The sequence below is a fragment of the Cetorhinus maximus genome, chromosome 26 (assembly GCF_964194155.1).
Source record: "Cetorhinus maximus chromosome 26, sCetMax3.hap1.1, whole genome shotgun sequence".
Classification (NCBI taxonomy): domain Eukaryota; kingdom Metazoa; phylum Chordata; class Chondrichthyes; order Lamniformes; family Cetorhinidae; genus Cetorhinus; species Cetorhinus maximus.
This window is the reverse complement of record NC_135904.1, coordinates 18,962,266-18,980,400: the sequence shown is the minus strand read 5'-3', so window position 1 is coordinate 18,980,400 and position 18,135 is coordinate 18,962,266.

Genomic DNA, 18,135 nt, shown 5'->3' with positions numbered 1-18,135 from the left:
TCACTAGATTTGTCTGCTGCTGCACCTCTTGCAAGACCTCAACATCAGAATCACCATGATCACTCGCACTTTCTGATTGGTTGAAAACGTGACACTCTTAGGTAACTTGCATGGGGGCAGCAAAGGGCGGGAAAGGGGGGAAATTGTGATTGGTGAATCAGTGAGCAAGTGTGGGACGGGGCAAAGTAAGAGAAAGCTATGATTGGATGGTCAGGGAGCACACGGAGGAAAACGGAGCTGTGATTGAAGGATCAGCGAGTACAGGGGAAGCGGAGGTTGTGATTGGTGGATCAGTGAGCATAGATGGGACGGAGTTGTTGTCATTGGAGGTTTAATGAGCATATGCAGGGGGATGGGCGGGGCCAGGGAAGAGCTGCTTCGGACGATTCCAGAGTTTTGGATTCATCTGTGGAAACTTCGGGCACTCATGGAAAGTTGCTCATATGATTTTAAAGCTCAATGTAGTCTCAGTTCAATTTTTTGCTTGCCTCGCACCACCCCCCTCCCATTGCCAATTCCTATTCACAGAATTGTTACAATGCAGAAGGAGAGCATTTGGCCCATTATGTCTGCACCAGTTCTCTGCATGAGCAATTAACTTAGTGCCATTCGCCTGTCTTCTCCCCACAACCTTGCACATTCTTCCTCCTCGAATAACAGTCTAATTTCCTTTTGAATGCTTCGATTGAACCTGCCTCCACCACACAATGTATCGAATCCCAATGGATCCCACAATATCCTATCTTGTGAAGTAACCAACCTAGTGTGTGGTACCTTATCAAAGGCTTTATAAAGTCCAGGTAGACAATGCCAACCAGACTTTCCTCACCCCTGCCTCAGCCTTGAAAGGGAGTATCTAAGAGGTGATCTTATAGAGGTATATCAGATAAACTGTAGAGACGAGATTAATCTGGAAAATTGCTTTTAAATTACAACAGTAGCACAAACCGGCAAGGGTTCAAACACATAAAAGGCAAATTCAGGATGGCTATCAGTTCATAACTATCTTGAGATCCAGTGAACGTACAGTCACTGCATCCACTTCTTAAGTAATTCCAGGTCTTGTCTTTTGCCTTCATTACTGTAATAAACTTGAAATGAAGAGCTAGTTTCATATATGAAACAGTAAACTTTATTTACAGACTTTTGATGAGGCTACATGCGTGTTCCAAGACCAAGGCTAAGAAGCTGCGCCCCTAGGATTCCCCACGCTTAGGACTGATTCGTCTATACAGTCACATGACTCCCATAACAGTAAGAAATAGTTTAATTTACAATTACCCTATTAAAAAACATAATTGAGCTATATGTATTCAGCCATAAATTTCTGTACCGTATTTCTGTTGCTGTTATTGCAACCATCCTATTTAAAAAGGAGCAGCATTGGTCACAGTATAACATGCCAGTTTTTAATGTGAATATGGTATTCCAAATGTTGTATTGACAGAATCCAGAGGCTACATCAATAATATGCATTTTTCTCATCTCACTGTTAATATGCTCACAAAAGTGGCTGGTCATAGTTCTGGTAACACAGTCAGCATTTGCCATATCATTACTTCAGGCAATATAAAAATCTCATGCTCATCAATAGCATTTTGTACAAACCTGTCAATTTTTTTGTCAAACTGGATACGATCCCACCTTAGTTTTGCAAAAGCCTTTTGGGTTTGCTCATGTAAACTAAATGGCAGGGGAAGAGGTAAAAAGCAGAAAAAATAAAAACAGGTGAATTATTTAGCAATCACTATTCTATTTGCACTACTGGTTTAATTGCATATTATTAGCTGTATAAGATATGTATTCAATTTGCACAACAGCATAACATAGGTGTAAACTTTACTCTGAATTCAAAAACTTTGCTTAAGCATTTTTTAAAATAAGAATCAGTGTGGTGATAGTGTGACCTAAAAGCAAAGTCAGTGGAGACTTTTAACTTACTCGCATTTTTTCTGGTGGAGATCTTCGCTCAACTTCTGTGTTTCTTTAATTAGATCTTGGTAGCTTGGAGCAAGTGGCGTACATTTATTTCAGTTAAAGTTAAAACGATAACTACTTTAGGACTATTTAGTGTCCTAAGATTGCCTCGTTATTTTTTTCTCATTAATCTTGCAATTTCATGCTTAAAGATAGAGGACAAGTTAAAAAAATTGAGCCAAAAACAACATTAGAATTATTTTTAAAAATGGGGTCCAAATCAGTCCTGTGCAACTCAACATAATTTTGAAGCCTCCTGGGATAATGAACAAAACCATGGGCTTCGTTAAAGGTCAAGGCTTAGCATTGAAAATTTAATCACCAACAAATTAATTCAAAACTTAAAAATCCAGACCCAAATTAGACTCTTGTGCTGCAGGCTTGCATTTGGCTGAATCCTCCTTACTAGCAGATTGATACCACCATGTTAGCCCACCCACCAAATTGTGAATTAATGGTTCGGGTTGATGGAAAGGTAAAACAAAGTGGATAATCTTCAACTGTAGAGCAAATTGGTATGGCAACAAGATTATTGCTGAGTGTTTAATTAAAGAAAATAATTTCTTCATTATTATAACATTCTAATTTGATTACTGAACTTGTGAACTATGAACTAGCTTAGTACTAACCTCCATACGAAACTGGCCACTTTCACTTCTAACGATGGCTTTTGAAAATGGGAAATTAATTTTTCATATAAATATATTGTTCACAATATTCTTCTAGAAATAGTTTTATTTCCATGTAAAGACTTTTAAACATGTTTTGTTAGTCAGTACTTCTTAATGTTATTGCATTTTTCATGTAAAATAAATGATTTTACTTTTTTTTGTTTTAGCAAAGAAATCTAGATTTGTGTAGCTTATTTCAGTCTTACTGAAAGTAGCCATACCCATTACAACAGGCTGTGAAATGTTTTTTGCTCATATTGCACCAGCATTAGGTAATGCGATTAAAATTGATTCCTGACCAACTGATTGCTAGTAATCTTCCATTCACTATTATTTCATTATATAATATCAGAGTTCAATATTAGAAAGAGTTACCCTGACTTTGGGGTTCTTTCCCCAGGGGTCTCATTGACTTTCCTATGTAAATTGAATATAAGAATGGGTTTTTCTGAGTTCCTGTTTCTGTGGCATTTCTGGCCCAGCAAAGAAAAAAAAATCAGTGACCACCTTAGTCTGAGAAAATGGCCTTGAGTTTCCTTCTGGGTCGCAACTTGGATGTCAATACACAAAAAGGCTGTGGCCAATGTCAAGTAGACATCAATTCAAGAAGCCCAAACCAGTGTCTTGCTACTGCTAATCCTACTTCTTTGGCATGCAGATTAGCATGCATGACCAAGTTGGAGGTATGAGAGGTAGATTTTGGTCTGTTCACAGACAGCAGAGCGCCCACTGGCAGCAAGACATGTTCTGGTGATATGTCAATGCACCTCTGCTCCTACACAGAAGTGTCTGGAATTTATCTGCAGATGGTTTAGACAATCAAGATGGGGATAGACATTGTCTACTTGGAACTACCAGGCAATCTATGAGGGAGTCCAAATCAGTTTGACCAACCTAAAGATACCAATCTGCCCTACATGAAATGGGGGCTGACCTACACATGAACAGTGGAAGACAGCAACATGCCACTGCAACAATATGAAGTTACTCAATCTAAGGATGCCTATCCTTTCCACAGTGTAACAGCCATCTTTCTAATGCACCGTGCTGCATAAGGATGTAGAACTAGAATGTTTTGCTGAAAGAGAAAGTGCTGACAACATTGACCTTGTAACTCACTCATGGAAGTACTGAGTTGGTTACTTTATCATTAAACCACACCTCTGTGGTAGTCCCGAGGTCTCTTGCAGAAAAAAACATGCTAGCATATAGTTTTGTAGAATTTAAATTGAGGTTATGCTAGGGTTAAAGTTCATGTAACAAGCCAATATGAGAGGCAGATATCCCAGTTGTAAACTATCAGCTAGGAGTATTCTGCCATACAAAGGAAGGCGATGGCTATGCGGATAACAACAAAGATGATCTGAATGAAGACACTGCCTTGGGGAAACAAAGCTAAATCTTAATTTGATATGACTTTCTGCCAAACCTGCCTGGTGGAAGCAATTATACATTTAGGAAGGATAGAACTAATTAAGTTGATATTTAGTTCCGAACGACATTAGTTTAATATGTAAACAATGATGCCTACATTGTACCAGGGGACAACAGATGTAATTTGGTGTAAGACAACATGACTACATTGTACTTTTGAAATTTCCTCCAATGAGATATTACATAACGATGGTGTTACTAAAAATTATATGAAAATCTCGAGGTGATAAAAGATTTAGTTGCAAATTACATTAACAAATGTCACATAAGTACACAGTACAGCCCACATTACAGTAGTGATTTATATATAATGTTACTCTGGAAAAGCTCAACTTACTTAAGGAGAGTGTTATTTTTAATTACAATTGTGAGAAACAACCCTAATCTGATGATTTTTATTATCTGCCTAGTGACTGATTTTACTTTTAGTCTTAAGTTAGATGAGTCTCAAATGAAGCTATGTTGTTAAATTCATGCGTTGTGGTGTGACAATTGAACAACTTTTAAGACCTTTATTATTATCCTTCCAGTCCCTAGTCAACCTCATTGCTTGATGGCAATAATTATGGTCCCACTGTTGTTACACAATTTATGAAAACTGTAAAAGTAATATAGTGGCTGAATACATCCTTCAAATATTTCAATTTACATTTAAGTACTAAATTGCCATAGATATTCTAGTTTTCCAAAGTTAAATGTCCGTGCTTTAACAGAATCATGAGTCATCAGATTTTTCACGTATTGAAAGTGGTTATAATTTAAGTAAGATTAGTTTGTCAGTGCAATCAGCAGCTGTTCTGTGCGGCTGCTAAGCTTAGCTCAAATGCACTATATCTACACCTATACAGTATAAAATATTAATATTGTTGCTAATATGAAAAGTTTATCAGTCCATCATTAATAGAGTGCAGTATAAAATAATATAAGATGTGAAACTGCAAAAAAACATGACACTTAAAGGATATGGATTTTTGGAAATTTCAGTGCGTTTCAGTTTTGGCCCCATGGTGCTCAAACCTCTACCTGTTAACTTTTTCATATTGAGAAAGTGAGCTACCAGAGGGCTTCGACCAGAAAGTCTGAAAAGCGTGTGTTGAAATTCAGGCCCTCGGCCAGCAAAAGATGACTGTGAAAAGATAAAGTTAAGATGACTTTACTAATTGACTAAAAATATAATAAAATATACCATTCAAAGCTTTTTGTTTCTTTTCAATGAAATAAATATTCCATATTCCATGATACAGGATGACACAGATTGGGACCTGAATATTGAAAGGTATGTGACATTTACGAAGGACAGGAAGCTAGGAAAAGGCGGAGGGGTGGCTCTGTTCATTAATGATGGAACATTAGAGAGGGATGACCTAAGTTCAGGAAACCAGCATGTAGAAGTGGTTTGGGTTGAGATGAGAAACGATAAAGGCCCCCTAATTGTAACTACACCAGAGGACAAAGTATAAAGGAAGAGACAATGGGAGGTTGTCAGAAAGGTATGGCATAATCATGGGAGATTTTAATCTACATAAAGACTTGAAAAATCAGATGGACAAAGCATAGATGAGGAGTTTATGTTTTTGGGATAGTTTCTTAGAATAGTATGTTCTGGAGCCAACAAGAGAGCAGGCCCTACTAGACCTGGTATTGTGCAACGAGATAGGATTAATTAATAACTTCATAGTGAAGGCACCCCTAACTAGCAGCCATCATAATATAACTGAATTTTACATTCAGTTTGAGGGAGAGAAGAGTGAGTCCAAGACTAGTACTTTAAACTCAGATAAGGGCAATTATGAGTGCATGAAAGCAGAGCTAGCTAAAGTTAATTGGAAAATGAGTTAAGGGATAGGCCATTAGAGATGCAGTGGCAGGCATTTAAAGGGATATTTCAGAATACACAGAATAGGTACATTCCAATGAGAAAGAAAAATTCCAAGGGGAGGATCCACCATCTGTGGTTAACTGAAAAAGGTAAAGACAGTATCAAACTAAATGAAAAAGCATATATTTGCGCCAAGACAGGTGGCAGGTCAGAAAAATGGACAGCATATAAAGACGGCAAAGAATGACAAAAAGATTAATGAGAGAAAAATTAGAGTATGAGAGAAAGCTAGCTAGAAATATAAAGATGGATAGTAAGAGTTTCCATAGATATTTGAATAAGAAGAATTAACAAAGTGAGCGTTGGTCCTACAGAAAGTGAGTCTCACACACACACACATCCCACACACACACATTCATAGACACACTTGCTTACTCACACACACACACACTCAAAGACACGGGGTGGAATCGTCCCAGATTTGCACTATGTGCAGTATCAGGTGGGTAAAGACAGTATCAAACTAAAAGAAAAAGCATATAATTGCGCAAAGACAGGTGGCAGGTCAGAAAAATGGACAGCATATAAAGAACAGCAAAGAATGACAAAAAGATTAATAAGGAGAGGAAAAAGTATGAGAGAAAACTAGCTAGAAATATAAAGATGGATAGGTTTTCATGCCGTATTGTCCCAAACCCTCCATGTTACTTATGCATTCCCAGGAAACACACCATTTCCATGGCTGGTGGGCTCTCATTCGCCCACCACACCATCACCTCGCCGCTTCATCACACCAGACACCACATTTAAAGTACAGCCGCACTCAATGCTTCCAGCCCAGGACTGCAACAAAGAAGACATGGCTCCAAAAGGCAAGAAGACTGCAGACCTTGAGCACCTTCTGGACGCTGTGGAGGCCCTCTGTGATGCCCTGTAGCCACTCTGTCCGCAGGAGGAGCAGATATGTTACCTCTCCAGCTTGGTAGGTGATGGCAGTGGTGATCAGTGTCAATGCTGCACAGAAGAGGCTGGCCATCCAATGCAGATAGAGGATGAATGATCTCATCCATGCAGCCAGGGTATGGCAACCATCTCATCACTCCAAACTCTCACACTCAAGCCCATCCGATGTTCACTGTCACCTCACTCTTGCCAGCTCAAGGGACATCACCACCCATTTTCACACACTTACCCTCCCATGTTCATCTGGCCTCATCCCCTCTGGAGACTGCCTCCTCAGCCCTCACCATCTTGAGGCCACTTGCACAGATCAACATGTGCCCCCTCACACACCCTGGGATACCCTCCTTCCCCAGTACAGCTCTCGTCCTGCAGCCTCTTCCCTTGCCTGAGGCCACTTCTCCCCCTTCCCCAAGCAAGACCTTGCCCTGCAGCCATTGAAAAGCCACCCACATGTGGCTGATCTGGTAGGTAGAGGCATACCTGTGAGACCCCCTAAAAGTGATGTGAAGCTGTTTGTGAAGCCTCGCGCTGATGACTACGAGTGCTGACCGAAGCAAGGTAGGAAGACAAACCTTGAAGTCCCAATATATCTTGTTGTGAAACATGTTGGCGTGTTTTCCTGCTGATGCGGACGGACGATACGGCGGTGGGGGAGAATGAGTCCGGCGGGCTGGCCTTATAATGATATGCTGATGTATTACAATGAGGATCCTGACGTCCTATGGCGGGGAGCGTGGCCCGCCATTGGCACATTGTGAAATGACATTGTGAAATCGATTTTTGGCCTTCTCGCCATATTGTCCACTCACGCTACCGAACACGCCCGACGCTGGTGGGCATGGAAAATCCCGGCCAGTCATTCCCACACATACGCACACTCACAGGCACACTCTCAGACATGCACTCTCACTCCCACACACACATACTCAAAGACTCGCTCCGTCACTCCCACACACTCATAGACACACTCGCTCACTCCCACACACACTCCACAGACATACTCTCTCACTCCCACACATACTTGCTCTCACTCACTCACCACGGCAACTTCGCCCTCCCCCGGCCCAACGTATCTGGCTGCTCGGGTCCAGCCCCGCTGTTGCTTGTCTCCCCAGGCTCCAGCCCCGCCGTTGTTTTTCTCCCCAGGCTCCAGCCCCGCCGTTGTTTTTCTCCCCAGGCTCCAGCCCCGCCGTTGTTTTTCTCCCCAGGCTCCTGCCCCGCTGTTGCTTGTCTCCCCAGGCTCCAGTTCCGTTATTGCTTGTCTCCCCAGGCTCCAGCTCCGTTATTGCTTGTCTCCCCAGGCTCCAGTTCCGTTATTGCTTGTCTCCCCAGGCTCCAGCTCCGTTATTGCTTGTCTCCCCAGGCTCCAGTTCCGTTATTGCTTGTCTCCCCAGGCTCCTGCCCCGCTGTTGCTTGTCTCCCCAGGCTCCAGGCCCGCCGTTGTTTGTCTCCCCAGGCTCCAGCCCCGCCGTTGTTTGTCTCCCCAGGCTCCAGCCCCGCTATTGCTTGTCTCCCCAGGCTCCAGCTCCGTTATTGCTTGTCTCCCCAGGCTCCTGCCCCGCTGTTGCTTGTCTTCCCAGGCTCCAGTTCCGTTATTGCTTGTCTCCCCAGGCTCCAGCTCCGTTATTGCTTGTCTCCCCAGGCTCCTGCCCCGCTGTTGCTTGTCTCCCCAGGCTCCAGCCCCGCCGTTGCTTGTCTCCCCAGGCTCCAGCCCCGCCGTTGCTTGTCTCCCCAGGCTCCAGCCCTGCCGTTGCTTGTCTCCCCAGGCTCCAGCCCCGCCGTTGCTTGTCTCCCCAGGCTCCAGCCCCGCCGTTGCTTGTCTCCCCAGGCTCCAGCCCCACCGTTGCTTGTCTCCCCAGGCTCCAGCCCCACCGTTGCTTGTCTCCCCAGGCTCCAGCCCCACCGTTGCTTGTCTCCCCAGGCTCCAGCACCGCCGTTGTTTGTCTCCCCAGGCTCCAGCCCCACCGTTGCTTGTCTCCCCAGGCTCCAGCCCCACCGTTGCTTGTCTCCCCAGGCTCCAGCCCCACCGTTGCTTGTCTCCCCAGGCTCCAGCCCCACCGTTGCTTGTCTCCCCAGGCTCCAGCCCCACCGTTGCTTGTCTCCCCAGGCTCCAGCACCGCCGTTGTTTGTCTCCCCAGGCTCCAGCCCCACCGTTGCTTGTCTCCCCAGGCTCCAGCCCCACCGTTGCTTGTCTCCCCAGGCTCCAGCCCCACCGTTGCTTGTCTCCCCAGGCTCCAGCACCGCCGTTGTTTGTCTCCCCAGGCTCCAGCCCCACCGTTGCTTGTCTCCCCAGGCTCCAGCCCCGATGTTGCTTGTCTCCCCAGGCTCCAGCCCCGATATTGCTTGTCTCCCTGGGCTCCAGCTCCATCATACCTTTGCTTTGCATGGCCCAGCAGTGTTCAGCACACTCAAGAATTCCTGTGTTCCTCCAATCAAAGACTGTTTCTCTCCCTCATTAGTGAGCGTATCAGCAACAAACGTGGCAGAGAAATGGCCTGTGATTGGAGGAGCAGCTCCATGCAGAATCTTCCATTGAAACTGACCTGTTTGACCAGAACTTTGAAAACTGGCTCTGGGTGCCACATAGAGGGGCTTCGCAGGCCGAATCCGGCCGGTGGACCGCATGTTGGACAAGCCCTAGCATCTTTAAAAGAGTGAGATAGTTGGTGCGTTGGTTTTAATTTTCCAAAAGTCCCTAGATTCGCAGAAGGTTCCATTAGATTGGAAAATAGCAAATGTAACTCCTTTATTCAAAAAGGGAGGGAGACAGAAAGCAGAAAGCTACAGGCCAGTTAGCTTAACATCTGTCATAGGGAAAATGTTAGAGGCTATTATTAAAGATGTTACAGCGGGGGACTTAGAAAAATTCAAGGCAATCAGGCAGAGTCAGCATGGTTTTGTGAAATGGAAATCATGTTTAACCAATTTATTGGAGTTCTTTGATGGAGACACGTGCTGTGGATAAAAGGGACATTCCAGAAGGCATTTGATAAGGCGCCACATCAAAGGTTATTGCGGAAAATGGAAGCTCATGGTGTAGGGGGTAACAAATTGGCATGGATAGAGGATTGGTTAGCTAACAGGAAACAGAAAGAAGGCATAAATTTTTCTGGTTGGCAGGATGTGATGAGCGGTGTGCCACAGAGATCAGTGGTGGTGCCTCAACTTTTTACAATTTATATAAATAACTTGGGTGAAGGGACTGAAGGTATGATTCCTAAATTTGCTTGTAATGCAAATATAGGTGGGAAAGTAAATTGTGAAGAGGGCATAAGGAGTCTACAAAAGGACATAGGTTAATTGAGTGGGCAAAGATCTGGCAAATGGAGTATAATGTGGGCAAATGTGAAATTCTCCATTTTGGCCGGGAGAATAAAAAAGAAGCATATTATCTAAATAGTGAGAGATTGCAGGGCTCTGAGATGCAGAGGGATCTGGGTGTTTTAGTGTATGAATAGCAAAAGGCTAGTATGCAGGTACAGCAAGTATTAAGGAAAGCTAATAAAATGTTATCGTTTACTGCGAGGGGAATTGAATACAAAAGTCGGGAGGTTATGCTTCAGTCGCGTAGTACTGGCGAGACCACATCTGGAGTACTGTGTACAGTATTGGTCTCCTTATTTAAGGAAGGATGTAAATGTGTTAGAAGGAGTTTTGAGAAGGTTTACTAGACTAATAGCAGAAATGGGTGGGTTGTCTTATGAGGAAAGGTTGAACAGGCTAGGTTTGTATTCGCTGGAGTTTAGAAGAGCAAGAATATCTGAATAAAAAACCACTGAGAATGATTTGATAACCTGGGGCTTCACCTTGGAAAGAGATATTTCAGAGTGCATCTTAAAAAGGATAAAGAACAATTCCCCTCGCAATAAACAATATGACAAAAGAGCACAGGTTCAGGATGATAAAGGGAAAACAGGACAGACTTTAAGAAATGTTTCTTTTATTCTAGACAATGATTAATAATTGGAAAGGGTTACCAAGAGACCAGAAATGGGATTCATTTAAGGGCAGCTAGATGCTATAACGAAAGGTAGTACAGCTGATATTCAGAAAAGATGAGACAAAAAAGGCTTAATCTGAACCTAACCTTGTGATCTTGTAATTCACCATTTTCCAATTGAGTGCATAGACATGCCTAAGGTCTTATTTCTCCTGTTACAGTGCAATAGTACACCGATGCACTTGGCCATCAGACTGGCTCATAAAAAATAGCAACATTATAGTCATACTGTGCCAATCATCATTCATAAAGAAGTATATTAAAATTCAAAATCCTGTTGATAGTGTTGCATAATGCAATAACAATGATATTACAATAGTGACTACTTCATTGTAAAGTGCTTTGTGACATACCAAAGTCGTGAAAGGTGCTATATAAATGCAAGTCCTTCTAACCAAGTACGAGGACAAACTTCTGCATTGCCCATTCTCTAAGTTGAGTCCATGATCATATTTACTGTGCTGTCAGTGGAGCTCCAAAGCAGAGAGGAAAATTCAGAGGGGGTATCAACCCTAACATTCTGGTGTACCCTGAGCAGTGGTTCAGGCTTAGTTTTCCTGCTAAACACCTTGAATGAAGATGGTCTGTTATGCAGGGAATAAGTGAAAATGAAAATAAAATAAAAAGTAATGATCTTCCCTCCCATCCTGCAACCACCTCTAAAATCTGATTCCATATCACTGTAGACAAACAATCATGAATTAAACTGGAAAAATGTTCACTAAATACAGGTAAGATTGAAGTTAATGTGCAAAGAGAATTCTACATCAATCATTAATTGACAAGCCTTTCAACTAAATCTGTTGTATGACTTTGTTATTGCATTATACCAATGTGAGCGGGACTTTTGAATTTAAATATACCTTTTTCTATTAAAGGTGATTGACACAGTTTGTCTGTGATGTTGCTGTTTTTTAAATGGAAACTAATTTAGCAGTGGGTTTGCCTGCACCCAATCTGCACATGGTTTGGTGCCACTGCTAAAATTGTAGGGTCAGTTTTTTTTAAGGTGTCTTTGAACAGGTATTAGGCCACTTGAATATGTAAATGATGGATCTAAAGCCCATCCAACATTTGATTAGACACATTGCTGAACATCCCTCACTGGCTCCAAAACTTTCGGTGCCTTAATATTTTCCAAGAAAAGTCACTGAATCAGGTACCTCTGTTTTAGCAGAAAATGCTGCTGTGGCTTTCGGAGTTGACGTATCTTTCTTATCCAGATTTCTTGCTTCTTCTATTATGAGATCATTAAAGTCAAAACCCAAATTCCACCCAGCTAGAAAATAGAAATAAAATTGATCAGCACCTATTGTGATTCTTTAATTTAAAAGATTAGTTATTTCCTTTGGGAAACTACAACATCAGAAATCACAAACTGTTTAGGACTTCTTTTTGATGTTCTGTCTCATTTGCCTTAATTCTATTTACTTCAAAGAGATTCACTAAGTAGATTTTAGACCTTCTACCACCCACGCAGGTCTGGCACTTAGCATCTCTTCATCAGACTTGCAAATTAATTTTACAGAACGAGTGCTACACTGTAAATTTGTATGGTGGGCATGAGTAAAAATCATTCAATGTGGACACTTCTGGGAAAAACATATTAAGAAATATTTTTCCTAATCTTAACATCTGCTCTTAATAGTAGAAGGTGGACAGCCACGATCTCCAACAGCAAGATCAGGTAACAGGAAATCAAACTATTTCCTATACAGAGATTTGATTTAATGATGACTAGATGCATGGGAAGAGAGGTGGGGGAGTAATCAAAATCCAAAGATCTGTGTGCATGACTGAGTGGCTGACTTAGGTGAAAGATGAGAAAGGTTAATTAGGAGAGGTGGCAGACATCAGGGAAACTGGGAGAAACTTCAAACTACTTTTCTCAATTCATCACTAAGAAATTTAGCATTCAGTTTATTTATTTGCAGGGTTTGATGGGCTGAATTGGGCTCCTTCTGCGCTGTAACCATTCTGCCATTTATTCCTTAGACGTTTGGTTTGTAATCTTCTGATATGGGATCTAGATTTGATTGCAGCACTATGAGTATACCACAATTGCATCTTAAAGCTTAGGGCAAATTTTGTGATTTGGGGTTTCACAATATTCTAATTAACTCACCTGTTACATGTGCCTATTTGCAAAGTTAACAGATTACTAAATATTAAATTCTCAATGCTATTTTAATTCTGAAATTAACACTAATATTGCCATTATATTGCATCAATCATAGAATGTTACAGCAGAGGAACAGATCACTTGGTATAGAAACAGCTGTGAGCTGTGCCAATATTTTTCTCCATTTGAGCCATCCATCCTAATCCCACTGGCTCACTCCCCATATCCTTTAATATTTGAAAACAAGGGATTTAAACTTAGGGCGGAATCGTCCCAGATTTGCACAAAGTGCAGTAACAGGAGAGAAAATGGATATTTCAACCCCCCTCCCCCACCCCACCGGCTGCAATAGCAGCTTCTCTCGCCATATCATCCCATTCCCGGTGTGTCTGGCTCATTAATAATGCATTTCCGGGAAACTCGCCAGATCGCTGGTGGGACGGCCTCTGATTCGCCCACCCTGCCATCACTTTAGGCCTTCAGTAATCCAGGCGCCATATTTAAAGGTCACCCTTGCACAGAGTTAGCTGTCTCTGAGGCATCGGAAGCTGCTGCAAAGTCACGGCTGCCAAAGGGAGCAAACATGCTGCCCCCGAATTTAGCGACGCCTTCCTCAAGCACCTACTGGATGCAGTGGAGGCCTGTTGTGAAGTCCTCTACCCCCGTTCTCAGCGAAGAACAGCAAGCACGGTCACCAATCCAGCGTGGGAGGCGGTGGCAGCAGCGGTCAGTGTCAATGCCCTGCAAAAGACGACTGCCACCCAGTGCTGAAAGAGGATGAATGATCTCCTCCGATCCGTCAGGGTAAGTCATTCTTCTCATCACTCTCAACTTACACACTCTCAAACCCATAACACATCCACAGGAATCTCACTCACCGTCAGTTCAAGGGACATCACCATTCACTCTCTCACACATACCTTCATCTGCCCTATGGATTGTGTCCTCATTCCGCCCTTGGCACCACTCACCACGCACACATAGCAGGCGTCCTTCTCATCTGGCCTGGCAGGCATCCTGTTTACAACCTCTCCATCTGTCTTCACGCAGGACCAGCTGGCACACAACAAAAGGAAAAGGTCGCAGACAGGTGGAGGAATGCCAACATCAAGGTCCTTTGAAAATAGAGTCTGTGCTGACGGTGAAGTCATTGGTGCTCAACCAAGTGAGGATCCAGCAGTACAACAACCATCAGATAACCATGCTGTGAGTGAGTTCCCCTGTTCCACAGTCCCCTGCCATGCATTAGTTATCTCTCCTTGCTTTCACAGGCACATCTGGGAAGCAGTCGAGGGGGTCCACGAGCCAGGTCCTCAACTCAAGCCCCGAAGACACCCCGGAAGAAGAATCTGAATCCAAATTGAAGACCCGTCACAGCGCTCACCCACAACTTCCACCAGCGAAGAGAACAACACCTCGGTGGGGCCAAGCTTTAGTATAGCTTTGGGGTCACAATCTGGTGAGCACATCACATTGTCTGATCCACAGCAGGTGGCGGCAGGGACTTCCAAGGTTTTCAGCACTCGGAAGACTGCTGGAGGCCAGAAATCTGCTGAGTCCGAGTCAGATGAGGAGCCTCTGAACTCAGTCATACCTCAGTTGCTGGAGCTGCAAAGGCAAGTTTGGGAACATCAGAAAGGGATGTCTGCTGCACTCCTCAGATTGCAAGGCATGATGGAGGAGTCCATCAGCGTTCAGTCTGAGGTGATAGTGCCAGCATGCCAATGCACAGAGGTCAACACTGGTAGGATGGCTGCCATGGAGACCTTGGTCCAGGTTGTCGCTTCTGCATTGCTGCGGGGGCTGAACTCCACAGCTGACACCATTGTTGGTCTCCAAAAATGTCAATGTGAGAGGGGTGCGGGACAGCTTGATCTAATTCCAGCTTCCCCTTCTCCTCAAGGAGTCAGCCAGGGACCCTCGGGCACCCATAGGGAGGAGGATCAGCAGATGCACGCCCTGGAGCCATCCACCCAAGTGAGTCTAGGAGTGTCTGGCCCATCCAAATCCCCTTTTCCTGTGACCTCAGCAACTCCAGCTCCACAGGCCAAGGAGGGTACCACTGCCACACAGCAGGACCCCGAAAGCATGCTGGGGCCCTCCATGACTCGACCCTCCAGAGGACACCCATCAAGGTAATCACAGACAGGGTGTAGTGGCAGGGTTAGGAAGGTTAAGAAGATGTAGTTGCATAGCCTGGGCACGTATGTTAATCACTTGTATTTAATGTTCACTATTGTAAATAAACTCCCAAGAATTTCTCCTTGCCTATGGCTCCTTGTTCTGATGAGCAGTATTCGTGTCACTCAGATGTGAAACCTTGGTTCCTGAACAAGATAAAGGCAGGTGTCTCAGTCCGGGGCCTCTTCCCTGTGCAGTGTGTAGTCTTCAAACCAAAGTGATGGTCCAGCGTCACACGCGCTGGACACATTAGTGATGCCCGCAGCTCGATGGTGCTTGTTGTTGCTGCCAGAATGTCGTGGGCAGGCGTCACAGAGTCCCGTCATTCTCTCTGTGTGCTCTCAGCAGGGGGGCTGGCCCCCATTTCTTCAGCATTTGTGACCGGTGACGCTGTGCTCCTGAAGTGGTCAGGTGCTAAAGGGTGAAAAAGGATTAGGTGCATTTAAAGTTTTACAGCTGCATCTCCATGACATGACCCTGATCACAGAGCGCAAGCGAGCTGCCTTCAGCCAGACAGGAGTCAGACATTCACAGAGGCAAAGTGAAGATCTATGGAGTGTCCTCACTGCATGTCGTGGTCATCCTCCTGGAATCTAGTGACTATTAAAGCCTCCACTGTGTCTCCATGACATGAGCCTGAGCACTGAGGGAATGTGTGGTGCTATCAGCCACACAGGAGTCAAACATTGACAGATACAAGGTGAGGATTTCAGGACTGTCCTCACTGCACCTCATCACCATCCTCCACGAATCTTGCAGCTATGAGGGCCTCCCAAATGTGCCCGCCTCATCTGGCCAGTGCGATGCCCTCATCATCATCATCCCCTTCGACATCCACTTCATTGGAGGATAGGTGCAACTCCTCCTCAGCCAGGTCCTCACCCCGTTGCAGCGCCAGGCTGTGGAGCACGCAGCTAGCGACGATGATGCGCGACACCCTCTGGGAACTGCATTGCAGTACATCACCGGACTTGTCGAGGCACCGGAACCTCATTTTCAAAATGCCTATTGTTTGATCCACCAAAGTCCGGTCACTGCATGATCCTCGTTATACTGGTGCTCTTCTGTAGTCTGAGGCCGCTGCACAGGCTAGTGCAGGAGTCCCCTGGGATCCCGCTCACAAATCGGTTTTCCGTTTTGGAAGCTGGTGAGGGCGCTCGTTCTTCAGAGGGGTGCAGTCAGAGTCAAGTTTGTGGCACCACGGCTGACTCAGCTGTACACTGGGGAGTAAGAAGAAAGAAAGAGCAATAGTGATAGGGGATTCATTGGTTAGGGGAGCAGACAGGCATTTCTGTGGCCATAGACGTGACTCCAGGATGGTATGTTGCTTGCCTGGTGCCAGTGTCAAGGATGTCACAGAGCAGCTGCAGGACATTCTTCTGTGGGAGGGTGAACAGCTATTGTGGTCCACATTGGTAGCAATGACGTGGGTATGAAGGGGATGTGGTCCTGCAATTGGAATTTAGGGAGCTAGGTAGAAAATTAGCAAGCAGTACCTCAAATGTAGTAAACTCCAGATTACTCCCAGTACCACGTGCCAGTGAGTACAGAAATAGGAGGATAAGGCATATGAATGTGTGGCTGGAAAGATGGTGCAGGAGGGAGGGCTTTAGATTTCTGGGACACTGGGACTGGCTCTAGGGGAGATGGCACCTCCACAAGGTTGCACCTGAACAGAGCTGGGACTGAGCTCCTTTGCGAGGCGTTTTGGTAGTGCTATTGGGAGGGCTTGAAACTAACTCGGCAGGGGTGTGGGAACCAAGAGAAAATATTAGAGAGGAATACCAGGGTGCATAAAATACTGGGAGGGACAGATAGCACTAGTATAGAGAATAGTAAGTTAATAGGTGAGGTTGGGGTGAGGAAGAAAGTAACAAAATCTAAATCAGGGTTACTATGTACGTATGTGAATACATGGAGTATAGTAAATAAGATTGGGGAGTTACAGGTGCAGATTGCCATGTGGAATTATGCTGTTGTCTTCTTGCAACAGAGACCTGGCTCGAGGAAGGGAGAACTGGGTATTAAATATTCCCGGGTACAAGGTGTTTAGAAAAGATAGGAAAGGAGGAGGGGTGGCGGTATTGGTTAAGGAGAGCATTGCAGTGCTGGAGAATGAGGATGTCCAAGAGGATTCAAGGACAGAATCAATTTGGCTCAAGCTAAGGAACAAAAAGGGTGCAATTACATTGCTCGGTGTAGTCTATAGACCGCCAACTAGTGAGAAAGACGTAAAAGAACAAATCTGCAGGGAAATTACAGAGAGATGCAAACATTATAGAGTCGTTATAATGGGTAACTTTAATTACCCAAATGTACACTGGGAAAGTGGTAGTGTAAAGGGTGGAGAGGGGCAAAAGTTCCTAGATTGTGTTTAGGAAAATTTTCTAAGGCAGTATGTGTCCAATCCAACAAGAAAAGACACACTGTTGGACCTGGTTCTTGGAAATGAGGTGGACCAAGTAGATCAAATGTCAGTGGGGGAACATTTAGGAGACAGTGATCACTGTATTGTATGTTTTAGGATGATGATAGAAAAGGACGATAGGCAATTCGGAGTAAGAATAATTAACTGGATGAGAACTGACTTCAATGGGGCAAGAACGGAGCTGGGCCAGATAGACTGGAATGAAAGATTGGAGGGAAAAACTGTAGCTGAACAATGGGCTACCTTCAAAAAAGAATTGGTTCGGACACAGTCAAGGTATATTCCATCGAAAGGGAAAGGTAGGGCAAACAAACCCGGAGCTCCCTGGTTAAAAAGGAGATAGAAATTAAGATAAAGAAGAAGAAATATGCTTATGACAGGTGTCAGGTATAAAATTCAATTGAGAATCAAGAGGAATACAGAAGGTTCAAAGGGGAGGTGAAACATCATATTAGAGAAATGAAGAGGGATTATTAGAAAAGACTGACAGCCAACATAGAGGGGAATCCCAAAGTCTTCTATGGGCATATAAATAGTAAA